The sequence below is a fragment of the Talpa occidentalis genome, unplaced genomic scaffold, assembly GCF_014898055.3.
Source record: "Talpa occidentalis isolate TD23 unplaced genomic scaffold, MPIMG_talOcc4v2.1 talOcc4.7, whole genome shotgun sequence".
In the NCBI taxonomy this organism is placed as follows: domain Eukaryota; kingdom Metazoa; phylum Chordata; class Mammalia; order Eulipotyphla; family Talpidae; genus Talpa; species Talpa occidentalis.
Window position 1 is genome coordinate 115,841,231 of NW_023605083.1, and position 12,551 is coordinate 115,853,781.

Consider the following 12,551-nt stretch of genomic DNA (forward strand, 5'->3'; position numbering starts at 1 on the left):
GCTAGCATAAACTAGGATAAGTGGTAGTGGGACTAGAAAAGAGTAGGTTGGAGACTTGAGGACCTGTGGAACCATATGTAATGGGGTGGACACTAGGCAGGGAATGAAAGATAACTTTGAGATAACAAACCTGGGTGACTGATCCATCTGTTAGCAGATATAAAGTAGTCAGGAGGAGCTGGTTTGGGAAAAAGATAGTGTTTGGCTTTGCATGTATTGACATTTAGGAGAAGCTGCCTAGCATGCAGGCAGTTGAATCTATTGCACTGGGTTTTGTAAGAGCATAGGAGGTTTGAAACATAGATCTAGGTTTCATTTAATAAGAATGAACTTCACAATCAAGCAGCAAAATTTATGAAAATGGCTACATCCGAAGTTTATCATGACCTGTTAGGCCCTCTACAATAGTTGCTTGCCTGTTGTTTTTGCGTAGTATTTCCCTCTCTTCATCATTTTCCAGCTGCACTGACTTTCTGTTCTAATATACCCCGCTAGGTCCTCCCGGAGGGCTTTTGCACTATTTGTTTTCTTATTTTGACTTGCCCCTTCCTTTTGGTAGAGGGAATGAGTTCAAAGAGAAAAATTCAGAAGTTGGTATTTGGGAAGTAGAGAAAATTCCAAGAGATCCTTGCTAAGATAAGAGCATAAATGGGCATCTTAAGTGGAATGGCTATGGGAGCCATTGAAGTTGAAATCCCGGCAAGACAAAGACACAGGGTACTGTTGTGTTCTTAGTGTACCCCAGTACTCAGATCTGTTGACCATAGGTGGTAAATCAGTGATGGTTAAGAAAGGGGAAACGTCAGTTTTATTCTTCTACATGATTGTTTTTCTTTTCTTCCCTGTTTTTTTTTTTTTTTTAAGTACCTATTCCTGTGTCTCACTTGATCTACAGAAATAATTTGGGGGTAGGGAAGGACTTAATACACAAGACATTTACAATTCTGGGCATCCTCTGTTAATTATCAGGTAAGGGGTTCTTAATAACATTTGTTAACTGCCAAGAAACTGACAATAGTATGAAAGGAACTCAGAGCAAACCCTGATGATTAGGGAGCGCTTCTAGGCATAGTGGAACTTCACTTGCATCCAGCAGTGAGGATTCAAATAGGAGGTAGGAGAACATTCCTGGCTTTCAGAATAGCATGAACAAGTTTGAGGAAAGCACTTGGTTGTGTAAGAGCTGAAACATAGACTAGAGTCTCCCAGCTCTAGTAATGGGGGAGGAGGGGTCATGTATATAGTGGACAGGCTTGTGCAAGAAATAAGCTGTATCACACATGACTGATTTTATTTTTAGTACATCTGAAGTTGTACAATGTGGAACTATCAGGTAAACAGATTATTATTAGATATAGCCCAATTTAAACAATCTTAATACATTAAGGTCTTTTTTTAGTTAAAGAAGTATAGGAGACGGTTATTTATTTATATGAAAATTATTTAAATAATGGATTTCCTATAGATCTTAAACATTCTCATCACAAGAAAAAATGGTTTTTTGTAACTGGTAATGGATGTTAACTACATTTATTGTGGTAATTTTTTCACAATATGTACATATGTCAAGTCATTATGTTATATATCTAAAACTGGTACCATGTTATATGCCAGTTATATCTCAATAAAAAAATAAGTGAATTTCCCAATACTTAAATATTTATTTTATTATGTAGTTTGAAGATATGTTGCAATTCTTGTGGTTCTCAGTTTCTTCTAAAAATCAAAGAGTTTAGAAAAGGAGATTGCAGAAGCCCTTTCTAGCACTAAGATAGTTACATAACCTTTCAAGAATACCTGATTTTATGAAATAAATTGGCCTGCAGTTAGGTTGATACCTATTTCTAACTCTTTAGGCATAATCATGCACTCCTACATCTGTGGGACCAAAAATCCTCAATTGGATTATTCCCTCCTGGCTTCCCAGGTTTATTTTTTTATTTTTTTTTTTTTAGAGGCATGTTTTTATTTATTTATTTATTTGTTTGTTTGTTTTGTTTATACATGCACTGGGTACAGTCAGAAGCATAGGAGGGTGAGAGAATTCACCAGAGCCAGAGCTTGGAGCAGAGCAGGCAGAAGGACCGAAGTACACTGCTGAGGGGAGCAGCGGGCAGCAGGAGAGGTCTGCGCGCCATGTGGGACCCTCCTCCGGTGGCCGGGGAGCAGCCAGGGATCGAACCAGCGCTGCAGAGGCCGCGGGCAGCTTCGTAACCCAGCGCTCAACCGCTGCGCCACCGGGGAGGCCCTTGGCTTCCCAGGTTTAGATTGAAAACTCAGTTGTTCATTCATTTCTAAATGACACTTAGAAATTTTCATTTGAAAGAATTTTATGGCTAAAGTTGAGCCTCAAGAGGATGCTATGTGGTTGAAAGGAGTTATTATATAATAACAGTGAGTTTTTAATTATTTGCATTTAAATTATCCATAGGAATTTATCCCATGCTGGTGTCCTAGCATCCTAGTATTTTGAATTCTTTGTGTGTGTCTTTAATGTGTATGGCCAGACTGTATAAATATTTAAGGCCATAGGAAGTAATGTTAATGTAGCTCAAATATAACTTTGAGTTTAAATACATAGGAGAAACTTCATAATACATTCCAAAATAAAATGTTAAGGATGTTTAAGTCTGTTTTGATGGTCAATTATCAGTTATGCCTTTCACTTCCCTGAGTGTGTATAATTGAGAAATGACTAGTTTTTTAAACTGAGACTTTCTTGTAAAGTACGTATTTGTGTTCAAATCTATATTTTTAAATATCTCCTCCTAACAGCACATTCTTTTCACTAAAGTGCACTATTTTTGACCAAAATGCCTTTTAGAGAGAAACAAGGCAAGATATTGTAAGGTGACCAATCAGTTGTTCTGATAAGCCTTCTTAGGATACTATTAACTTGATGGGGTCCAATCAGGAATCATTTCTCAGTCTTGCAAGTAAGCTCTGTTTCTTTGGTTTCACCAGACTCACAAGGGGCTGACATAAAATAGAATGTCATTTTATTGATGTGCTTTGAAGAGTAGTCTTTCCTATGACCTAGAAAACATGTCTGCTTTGTTCCATTCCCCTCCTGACAGGATATTAAAACCTAATAATAATAGCTAATGTTTAATTGAGCATTTAATATGTGTCAGGCACTACTCTTAAGTATTTTACATGTATTTAACTCATTTAATATTTATAATAACCTCATGAAGGAGGTATTTTATCTGTATCTTATAGGTGAGGTATCTGATACACAGATATTTTGTTAGTAACTTATCTAATATATACAATTAGTAACTACTATGTGTATTAAGCAAAAAGTAACTTAGTGAGCATGGAATCTTAGCAAAGGGAGGTAAAAATCCTTGAGGCCATTTTATCTGCATCATGATAGATTCACTCATTACTTTTTCAAACATTTAGTCAGCACCTGCTGTCTTCTGGGTACTGCCTAGACATCGGGCTTATGAAGGTGAATATAACACTGTTAGGGGCCCTCCTGGGAGACTCAATCTAGTGGGAAAGGCATAATTACAACAGTAGGAGATCTTCACATCTAGAGTGAGGAGGAGGAAACATTTAATTTTGCTTGGACAGATTAAAGTAGGTGTTTACATAGATGAAAGAAAGGCATTCTGGATAGAGGAAACATGCAAAGATGCTATAGCCCAAAATAAATAACAGTAAAACCCCAGCTACTCTAAAGAAATGAAGCTAGAAAGCATTGCAGTTAATACTTGTGTGCTGAACTAATAATGTTCTGGTATGTATTTCTGAAGTAAAACTGTCAAGACCTGAAGATTGACTAAATGGGCAAGTGGAGATGGAGGTCTGAGGAAGAGCTGGGAGTTAAGGCTATCTCCTAGGTAGCCTGGATGATTGATGGGATCACTGGAAGACAGATTTTTGGAGGAAGGTGGGCTTGCTGATATGAGGTAACTGTGAGATAAACCATGTGATGGTATCTAGTAGCAGAATAGTGATTTGTAGTATGCATAGTAATCAAGCTTACATACACAGTGGGTGAATTTAAATGTATTTATTCTATTTCCTTAGAACTGCTTATAGAGAGGCAAGAAAAGATCTGAAGAGTTTACAAACCTGTTAATGAGTGCTGTACTGATTCTGGTCTCCCCCACCCAACTGTGAATTATTTCATTAGAGATATACTGCAGTATCTTTTAAAATATTTTTAAAATTTCTGTTTAATAATTTTCATTTCCAAATATGGTAGGATCGTAGGAAAGCTCATAATTTTTTATTTTAGAATAAAGCATGAAGGTAACTTTATCACCAAATAAAAAGATATTTAGAATTAGCTAAATTAACATCAATTATGAAAATTAGAGTTTATAGACAAGAAATATTTTATTTATTTTTATTTTTTTTTTTTTTATAGAGGCATGTTTTATTTGTTTGTTTGTTTGTTTGTTTTTTTGTTTATACATGCACTGGGTACAGTCAGAAGCACGGGAGGGTGAGAGAATTCACCAGAGCCAGAGCGGGGAGCAGAGCAGGCAGAAGGACCGAAGGACACTGCTGAGGGGAGCAGCGGGCGGCAGGAGAGGTCTGCGCGCCATGTGGGACCCTCCTCCGGTGGCTGGGGAGCAGCCGGGGATCGAACCGGCGCCGCAGAGGCCGCGGGCAGCTTTGCAACCCAGCGCTCAACCGCTGCGCCACCGGGGAGGCCCTAGACAAGAAATATTTTAAAAGTGATTAGGTTAATTATAAATTATGTGAATGTGTCAACGACACTGGACACCAGTTTTTGGTAATTTATTATATAGCAATAGAAAACTGAGACACCTCCCTTCCGCCACAGGACTATGCCTTGATTACTATGCATATGTATGGAGTAAACACTCATTAAAAACTCATACCATGAGGGAAAAAAAAAACCAAACTGCTTTTGAAGGCTATTTGCATTACATGGTTTGAAAGGATAAGCCTTTCTGGCAAGTATGGCAAGAAACCAATAAATATACATGTTTTTACCAGGCTGTCTACAGCCAATCATAAGCCATTGTTCTCTTTTATGTCATAGTAGTTTGCCATTTAACATAGCAACCCAGCTAATATTGCTTTTGTTTGTTCTTGACAGTGTGTGCTAGCTCAGTGTTAAATTGAAAGTCTTTGGATTTGATTTTTTGGATTAGTTTCAAGTAGTCATTTATTTTTCTCTCCTTGATCCGTTGCCACTTAATACCAATTTCAAGTCCAAGAAACAGATTCTTGTGTGTCTTAGAAACAGTATATTGTATTGAAGGTTATAATTATTTCATCTCACTTTGAGACCTGCCTCTTTAAGTGATTGGAATATTTGTTTTTCTTTGGTTTGTAATTTTTATTTAAAAACTCAACATCAGTTTTTTATCTGCTAATTTGTGGAATTCATTCTGGAGGATGAGACATTGAACTCCATTAGACAGAATTTGCCAGCACTTAGAAGATTTATTTTTCTTCAGCTGCAACCAGTCTTAAAGGGCCTATCCATATCACATGCCCCAGGTAAGGGGTTTTGTTATTAGTGATAGAATTCAGGGACCTCCCACATGATTTTTTTCATAACACTATGGGCAAGATCCATGCCAGTTAACACTTCTAATTTACTTTCTGTTCCATTTAGTTCATCTCCCACCCCTTTCCTAGTTGATGCCCTGTTGGATACTTGGAACTCTGCTGTGAGCCCGGTACCTGCAGTCTGACCCCTTGATAATTTGTGGTATAGTCAGAGCAAGGACTGAGAAGACCACTCTCATTTTGAAAGAAATTCTTCTGGTTCTCAGCCAAATTTCTGGACTTAATGTGCTTGATTAGTATGTCATGTGCAGATTGGCCTTGATTCTGAATACTTCCAATTGATGCTTATATTGTCTTTTTAATTGTCAATTTTTTTTTTTAATGTGAGGCTTTTATTTAATGACCCTCTTATAACAAAAAATTGGGAGCAGTTTTCTTAAGAGATTTAGTGTTGGGTATGATTGATTTAATTGGGTAAGAAAAGAATGTGTTGGGAATAATCTCATAGAGGGTGTTCCAACGTTGAACCTTCTTATGTTTCTCAAAAAATTAGAGGGAGCTCCTCCTGAAAACAAATATACTGCATTAAGACATACTGTATTTACCTGATTCTAAAATTAGGATTTTTCCCCCCACTTTTCAATGTAGAACTAAAAGTATTTTTTCATTTACCTCTAAAATGTGGTATAATAAATATTTGTAATATACAGATGTAATACATATTGAATGAAGATGTAATAAATACTTAACAATAACAAAGTATAGGAAAGCAAAATAAGAACTTTTATATTCAATTGGTTTTAGAAGTTTGTACATACATCCACACTTATACATTACTAGAGGTGATTAATATTTAATTCATTTACAAATAATTCTGTTAAACTAAGATGATAATTCTCAAAGTAGATGACTGAATTAACAGTTACTTACTGAGTATCTACTGCATGTAGTAGATTATAGAGATTATAACAATTATGTAACAAACACTTAAAAATACACCAAGTTGCTTCTCTATGCTTAATTAACATTTTTATTACCTCTGGAGTCATGCATTGTCCCCTCTAATTTGGGGATAAACAGCTGAATTGACTTCTCACTGTGCTGAAACTATTTCTGGGTGAAAGTAGCCAGATTATATGTGGAGTAATTTAGCAATACATGTCATTAATCCACATCCTGATTTAAAACAGAATTGGACCTCCTTGGGATTCTTAGAGTCTGCAATACAAATTGCTCACCTTCTTTCCCTGTGACCCTCCTCCCTGATACCCTCACATCTCACCCCCGTTTATTTTCTGCTTGTTCCTTCTTTTATAAACACTTTAAGAAAACAGCAACACTGAAATCTTCTAAGTAACAGGCAAGTACCACATATCATGTCTGCTATGTTTTTGGCTAGAGTTTGCCCAGTTAATTCATAAAAAGACAATTTGTGACCTTGTTTTGTTTGTTTTTTGTTCTAAGTCTCACTGGCTCTTCTTAAGGTTTGCTTATGTCTCTTTGTCTCTTCCCATCCTGGATGAATAGTGTATCAGAGGGTAGATGCTCAATTTGGTACTATCAATCAAAATAAACAATGCATAGACTCTAGGGCTTACTTGCACTTATATTCAGTATACGTATTTGCCACATTGGGGGTAGCAAAAACCTGGAAACCGCACATCAGGATCCAATAGAAATCTTTGCAACCATTAAAAAGAATAAGGTATATATATGTCTACAAGGGATGTGAACCCTGCATGCGTGTCTGTGTGTGTTTGTATGTATTTGCCATGTATTTGCATGTGGCCTTTTTTGTGGGTTTTATTTGTGAGGAGACAAAAGAAAATAGTGGTTGCCTTTAGGATTTAGAAGAGGAAATTGGGTGTCTGGAAGGAAACCTTTACCTTTCAGTTAAAATTCCCATAATTTGTATTGTTTATGCTGTGTGTATATTGCTTTTAACTTTTAAAAAGCATATATAAAGAGAGGCAGATAGAATTTTAACAGTGTTTCCAAAGGAACATAGAACTTTAGATTATTGGACAGTCATCCTCGATTTAAAGATGAGAAAACTCAAATTTAAGAACGTAATCTGCAAAGCTCATGCTAGAATTCAGGTATCAAGGATAGCAAAAGCTTATGAATATATTGACTTGTTCTCGTCTCATTCTAACAGTTCATTTAACTGATGTCTATTTCTCATTGTGAAGAAATTGATTTTGGAAGACCCAATAAGATGTTGACCTTTCTAAGATAGTTTTTGATATAACTACCTCTGACAGTAAAGATCAAGATCAAGTAAAGATCAAGTGGTAGTGTTAACTCTTCACCACATTTTGTAGCTTTGGAGATCCAGTCCCTTAAAAGTAAATGAGTTCTTGGGCCTCCCCGGTGGCGCAGCAGTTGAGCGCTGGGCTGCGAAGCTGCCCGCAGCCTCTGCAGCACTGGTTCAATCTGGTTCAATCCCTGGCCGCAGGGCGAGGGTCCCACATGGCACGCAGACCTCTCCTGCCGCCTGCTGCTCCCCTCAGCAGTGTATCATCAGTCTGCCTGTTCTGCTGCCGCTCTGGCTCTGGTGAATTCTCTCACCCTCCTGCGCTTCTGACTGTACCCAGTGCTTGTATAAGTAAATAAATAAAATCTTTAAAAAAAAAGTAAATGAGTTCTTGGGCCTCCCCAGTGGCACAGCGGGTTGAGTACTGAGCTGTGAATCTGTCTGCAGCCTGTGCAGCGTGGGTTCGATTCCCGGCCGGCCAAGGAGAAACCCACATGGCGTGGCAGACCTCTCCTGTCTCACCCGCTGCTACTGTCAGCATTGTCTTTGGTCCAATGCCTGTTCTGCTCCCCACTCTTTCTCTGGTGAATTCTCTCACCCTCCCGCACCTCTGACCTGTATCCCAGTTCTTGTATAAATAAATAAATCTTTAAAAAAAAAAGTAAATTAGTTCTAATGTAAGTATTTAATATTTGAAGTGAATTTGTGTCTAGAACCCACAGTTCCCTTTTCAATCTGAATACCTATCTGACTATTTTAGATTTTAAAAATTGATTTTACTGAGTTTTTTCCATCTACTAACAAGGGTGAGTAGTTGGAGAACTAATCTTTGTGACTTCTAAGTGGCCTGCTAAATTATTTAAAGGCAAAGTGTGCTGTCAAAAAAGATGATAGAGGGCCTCCCCGGTGGCGCAGCGGTTGAGCGCTGGGTTGCAAAGCTGCCCGCAGCCTCTGCAGCGCCGGTTCGATCCCTGGCTGCTCCCCTGCCACCGGAGGAGGGTCCCGCATGGCGCGCAGACCTCTCCTGCCGCCCGCTGCTCCCCTCAGTAGTGTACTTTGGTCCTTCTGCCTGCTCTGCTCCCTGCTCTGGCTCTGGTGAATTCTCTCACCCTCCCGCGCTTCTGACTGTACCCAGTGCTTGTATAAATAAATAAATAAAAATAAATAAATAAATCTTAAAAAAAAAAGTTAAAAAGATGATAGAAAAATTGTTTAAAGGAGAAAAATGTATATATTTAGGAGAAACTCTTTAAGTTCTTGAAAACTTGATAATATAGTTCTTCTTTTAATTGTAAGTTGAGTCTTTTCCTGACTTAAGGCCAGAAACATTTTCTCTTTATTCAAACGAAGCAAAGAAATTGGTAGTGGTGAGACTCATAATTCAACATAGGACTAGACATCCAAATTGCATTCAATGAATATTTTTTATGGTTGAATGACTATAGGGTTCAAGCAAGAAACACTTTTATTAATGCTAAGATTAGTTGTTGGATTTAGGATAAAAATCTGCTGTTGCTTTTGACTTTACTACTTGTATCGGTGGGGAAAACCTAACTCTTCCAACATTTAAATAATCCCAAATGCTATCAAAGTGGACCAACTATTTTATAATAATTTGAGTAGGCTGATGAGTCTTTGCTTGAAAGTAAAGTGTTTTTTAGAAAATAAAGGAGCCTTTCAACATCTTGAGGATCAGAGTCAAACAAATCATGTCTGTGTAGCTTTAGTCAGTCAAGGTTTGATGGAATTGAAAGGGAGAAAAGGTTATAGAGGGCCAAGAACAAATAGAGTTGCAAATTTATCTTTGTAACCCCACATCCTTAGGGAGGAATCCAGTTTGTGTAGCCACTTTAATTCTGTTTTGAATGTGGAGTGGAATAGGGTAATCCGACAGTTGACTTAATATGAGCAGTCAAATTAGGTAAGAATGGAAAGCTAGATGGGGGATGCCAGTGTTGCTTGTGTTTTCTGGTTTGCAACATGCTTTCTGATAATGGGGAGAGTTTGGTTGGTCATTTGTACTCTACATGATGTGTAACTATTGTGTTTCACTGAAGTCTTTTTTGTATTCTAAATCAGTATTGAACTCAAAGTCCTTAACTACAGATTGTTTTTCACCAGTGCATTTTACCTATGTTGAGATTATTGAGCCCAGCGCCTACTTTTTCCAACATACTACAGGGAGATAGTATAATATAATGGCTTGAGTTCTGATCTCATCTCTGCTCCTGGTCTTTTGTGTGTGTTTTATCACATTGAGCAAGCCACTAAATTGCTTTGGAGTTTATTTTTGTGATCTGTAAAACAAAGTTATTTAATTGGGTGTTATTCATTACTTTTATATCTCTAGAATTATTTTACTAATTCCTTTATTCATCAGATAGTTATGAAACATCTTCTGTGTGACACAGTACAAGATGTTCTGGGTGCCCGTGTCTTCCCCTCAAAGACTATTCAGGCTAATAGCAAAGAATTCCCTTCACGTTTATTCAGGTTTCCTCATTCTTTTACTCCTGAAGAGTAAGTAGTATTAGCATGACTTTTACCTATGAGGCATTTGTTAAATGACTTTTACCTAATGAGGCGTTTTTTGTTAAAATTGTTGGCATTATTTACATTTCCATCTCCAAAAATGTTCTTATCACTCTTTTATTTTTCTAATTTTAAGTCAGTTTCTCATTTCAGAAAACAAATGTCAGCTTCCTGATTTCATTATGATAGAATGACAAAAATTATTTCTTTTTAAAGATTTTACTTATTTTTACATATAGGAACTGGGGTACAGGCCAGAGGTATGGGGGTGGGGTGTGTGTGAGAAGATTCATCAGAGACAGCGTGGGGAGCAGAACAGGCAAATCTACTGAAATACACTGCTGGGGGAAGCAGCAGGCAAGACAGGAGAGCTCTGCTGCACCACATGGGTTAGCTCCCTGGTCAGGGATCTAACTCATGCTGCAGTGTTTCCTAGTGCTGAGATTTAACCCCTTTGTGCCACCAGGGAGGCCCAGAATGACAGAAATTATATAGAAAATAAACTACTTATTATAGAATAAGGCGTAGTGGTCAGAAAAAGTAGTGATTTCTTTAAGACAAATAAAAAATAAAGACAGATTCTAGAAACTTGATTTTCTTTTGTAATTTTTTAAAAAAGCTTAAATGGATGTAATGGGAAATATTTCAAAAATTACGGATGGCTTTGTTTAAAATTGTCGTGCCCCAAAGGAAAAACAAATTAACAGAGTATCTAAAAAGAAAAAGAACCCAGAGCTGTTTCTGCCTTTGAACTGGCATTATCTCAGCATTCCCCCAATTCTCTAGGTTCTGCTTTTCAGCTTTGCAGAACCAGAATGTCAGTTATAAGGGCAGTCAGAATGTAATCAGATGCAGACAGTATAGAGGGTTAATTCACATAAAACAAATTCATAGGAGGAGGGGCTGGGGAATGATAGCTAATAGTTTGGACTGTGGCCAGAGAAGGCATTAAAAAAAAAAAAAAAGAGGTTACTTTTGAACTAAGACGAATACAGGAAGCAAACAGTGTGAATATGAAGAAGGGTCTCCCAGGCTGAAGAGAACGAAAAGGTCCTCAGATGGAAACAGGCTTGGTTTATGTATAGATGAATTGGGGCCAACTCTAAGTACCCTGTAGAGTTAGGGACAGACTGGACAGAAGTGGAAGTGCCCAGTTTGTACCTCTACTGTGAAGCTGGAGGTTTTGATTTCCACTAGGCTATAGTATTCAACTGTATAAAACCATTTAGTACCTTATAATTCTTAACCAAAGTGATTTGTGGAACAGAGGAACCCAGATAAATTTAAATGCTATGAAGATAATAACATACTCATAAGTTTGGTTTTGCTCTCTTATTTGGTAATTAGGACTCTTTTACTGGACATAATGCCAAATTCAAGAGATTGAATTTTATTCTAAGCGCCGTTAAATGGAAGAATGACATGATCTGATTTATGTTTAAAGTTCATTGTGGCTTCTGCATGGAGTAGCTATGTTTGTGCTACAAGGGAAGATGGGAGATCAATTAGAAACCATTTAACACTGGTTCAGGTGAGAGAAAACTGCACAGAAATGGATAAAATTAGAAAGAAATGGATGGAGTACATCAGGAAGCAGGAGAGATGACAGCTTGATGATAGATGGGTTGGAAAAGATAGGGGTTTTGGCTTGAGCAACCATGAATGCAATTAAGGAATGATAGAAATTGTGCTTTTTAATTCTGTATGCTTGTGGCAAAGGAGAGATGGAGATTTTTGGAGGAGAAGACAGTTTTTCAGAAACTCAGACTAGAAAGTTATACTGGCATGTTAGAACAGTAGATATTATTCTTGAAAATTAGTAGTGATTAGGTATGAAAACATGAAAAGTCATTCTAAAAGTGTTATGACATGTGATTTGTTGTCAGTATCCAGTTTTGAGAGTAGATTTTGTTAGAACAAAAGAATGTACTTTTCAACAGAGTTGCCACTTGACTATGATATTCAAATAAGAAGTTAGTATAAATAAATATATCTTCTAGATATTTTTCCAATTTCTATATGTTGAGTAGAATACCATACCTTATCTAAGAATCACCTAGTCACAGGGCCTCCCCGATGGTGCACGGGGTTAAGCACTTCACTGTGAAGCAGTCTGCAGCCTCTGCAGCACGAGTTCGATCCCCAGCCGGCCAGGGAGCAACTCACATGGCGCAGCAGACCTCTCCTGTCTCCCCTGCTGCTCCCCTCAGCAGTGTACTTTGGTCAATCTGCCTGTTCTGTTCCCCACTCTGTCTCT

The 12,551-nt window shown here is 37.6% G+C and overlaps 1 protein-coding gene across 5 annotated transcripts in view; it reads left to right on the plus strand.

Moving 5' to 3' along the window:
• Positions 1 to 12,551, plus strand: part of SPOP (speckle type BTB/POZ protein) — a 65,186-nt gene that overhangs the window by 12,875 nt on the left and 39,760 nt on the right. The window contains exon 1 of one of the 5 annotated variants that reach the window (XM_054689577.1): positions 4,939 to 5,493. The exons of the other annotated variants lie outside the window; for them this stretch is intronic. The gene's annotated coding sequence lies outside the window, so the exon portion shown is untranslated. Of the gene's footprint in view, positions 1 to 4,938; positions 5,494 to 12,551 lie in introns of those variants that run through there. 5 annotated transcript variants of the gene reach the window in all.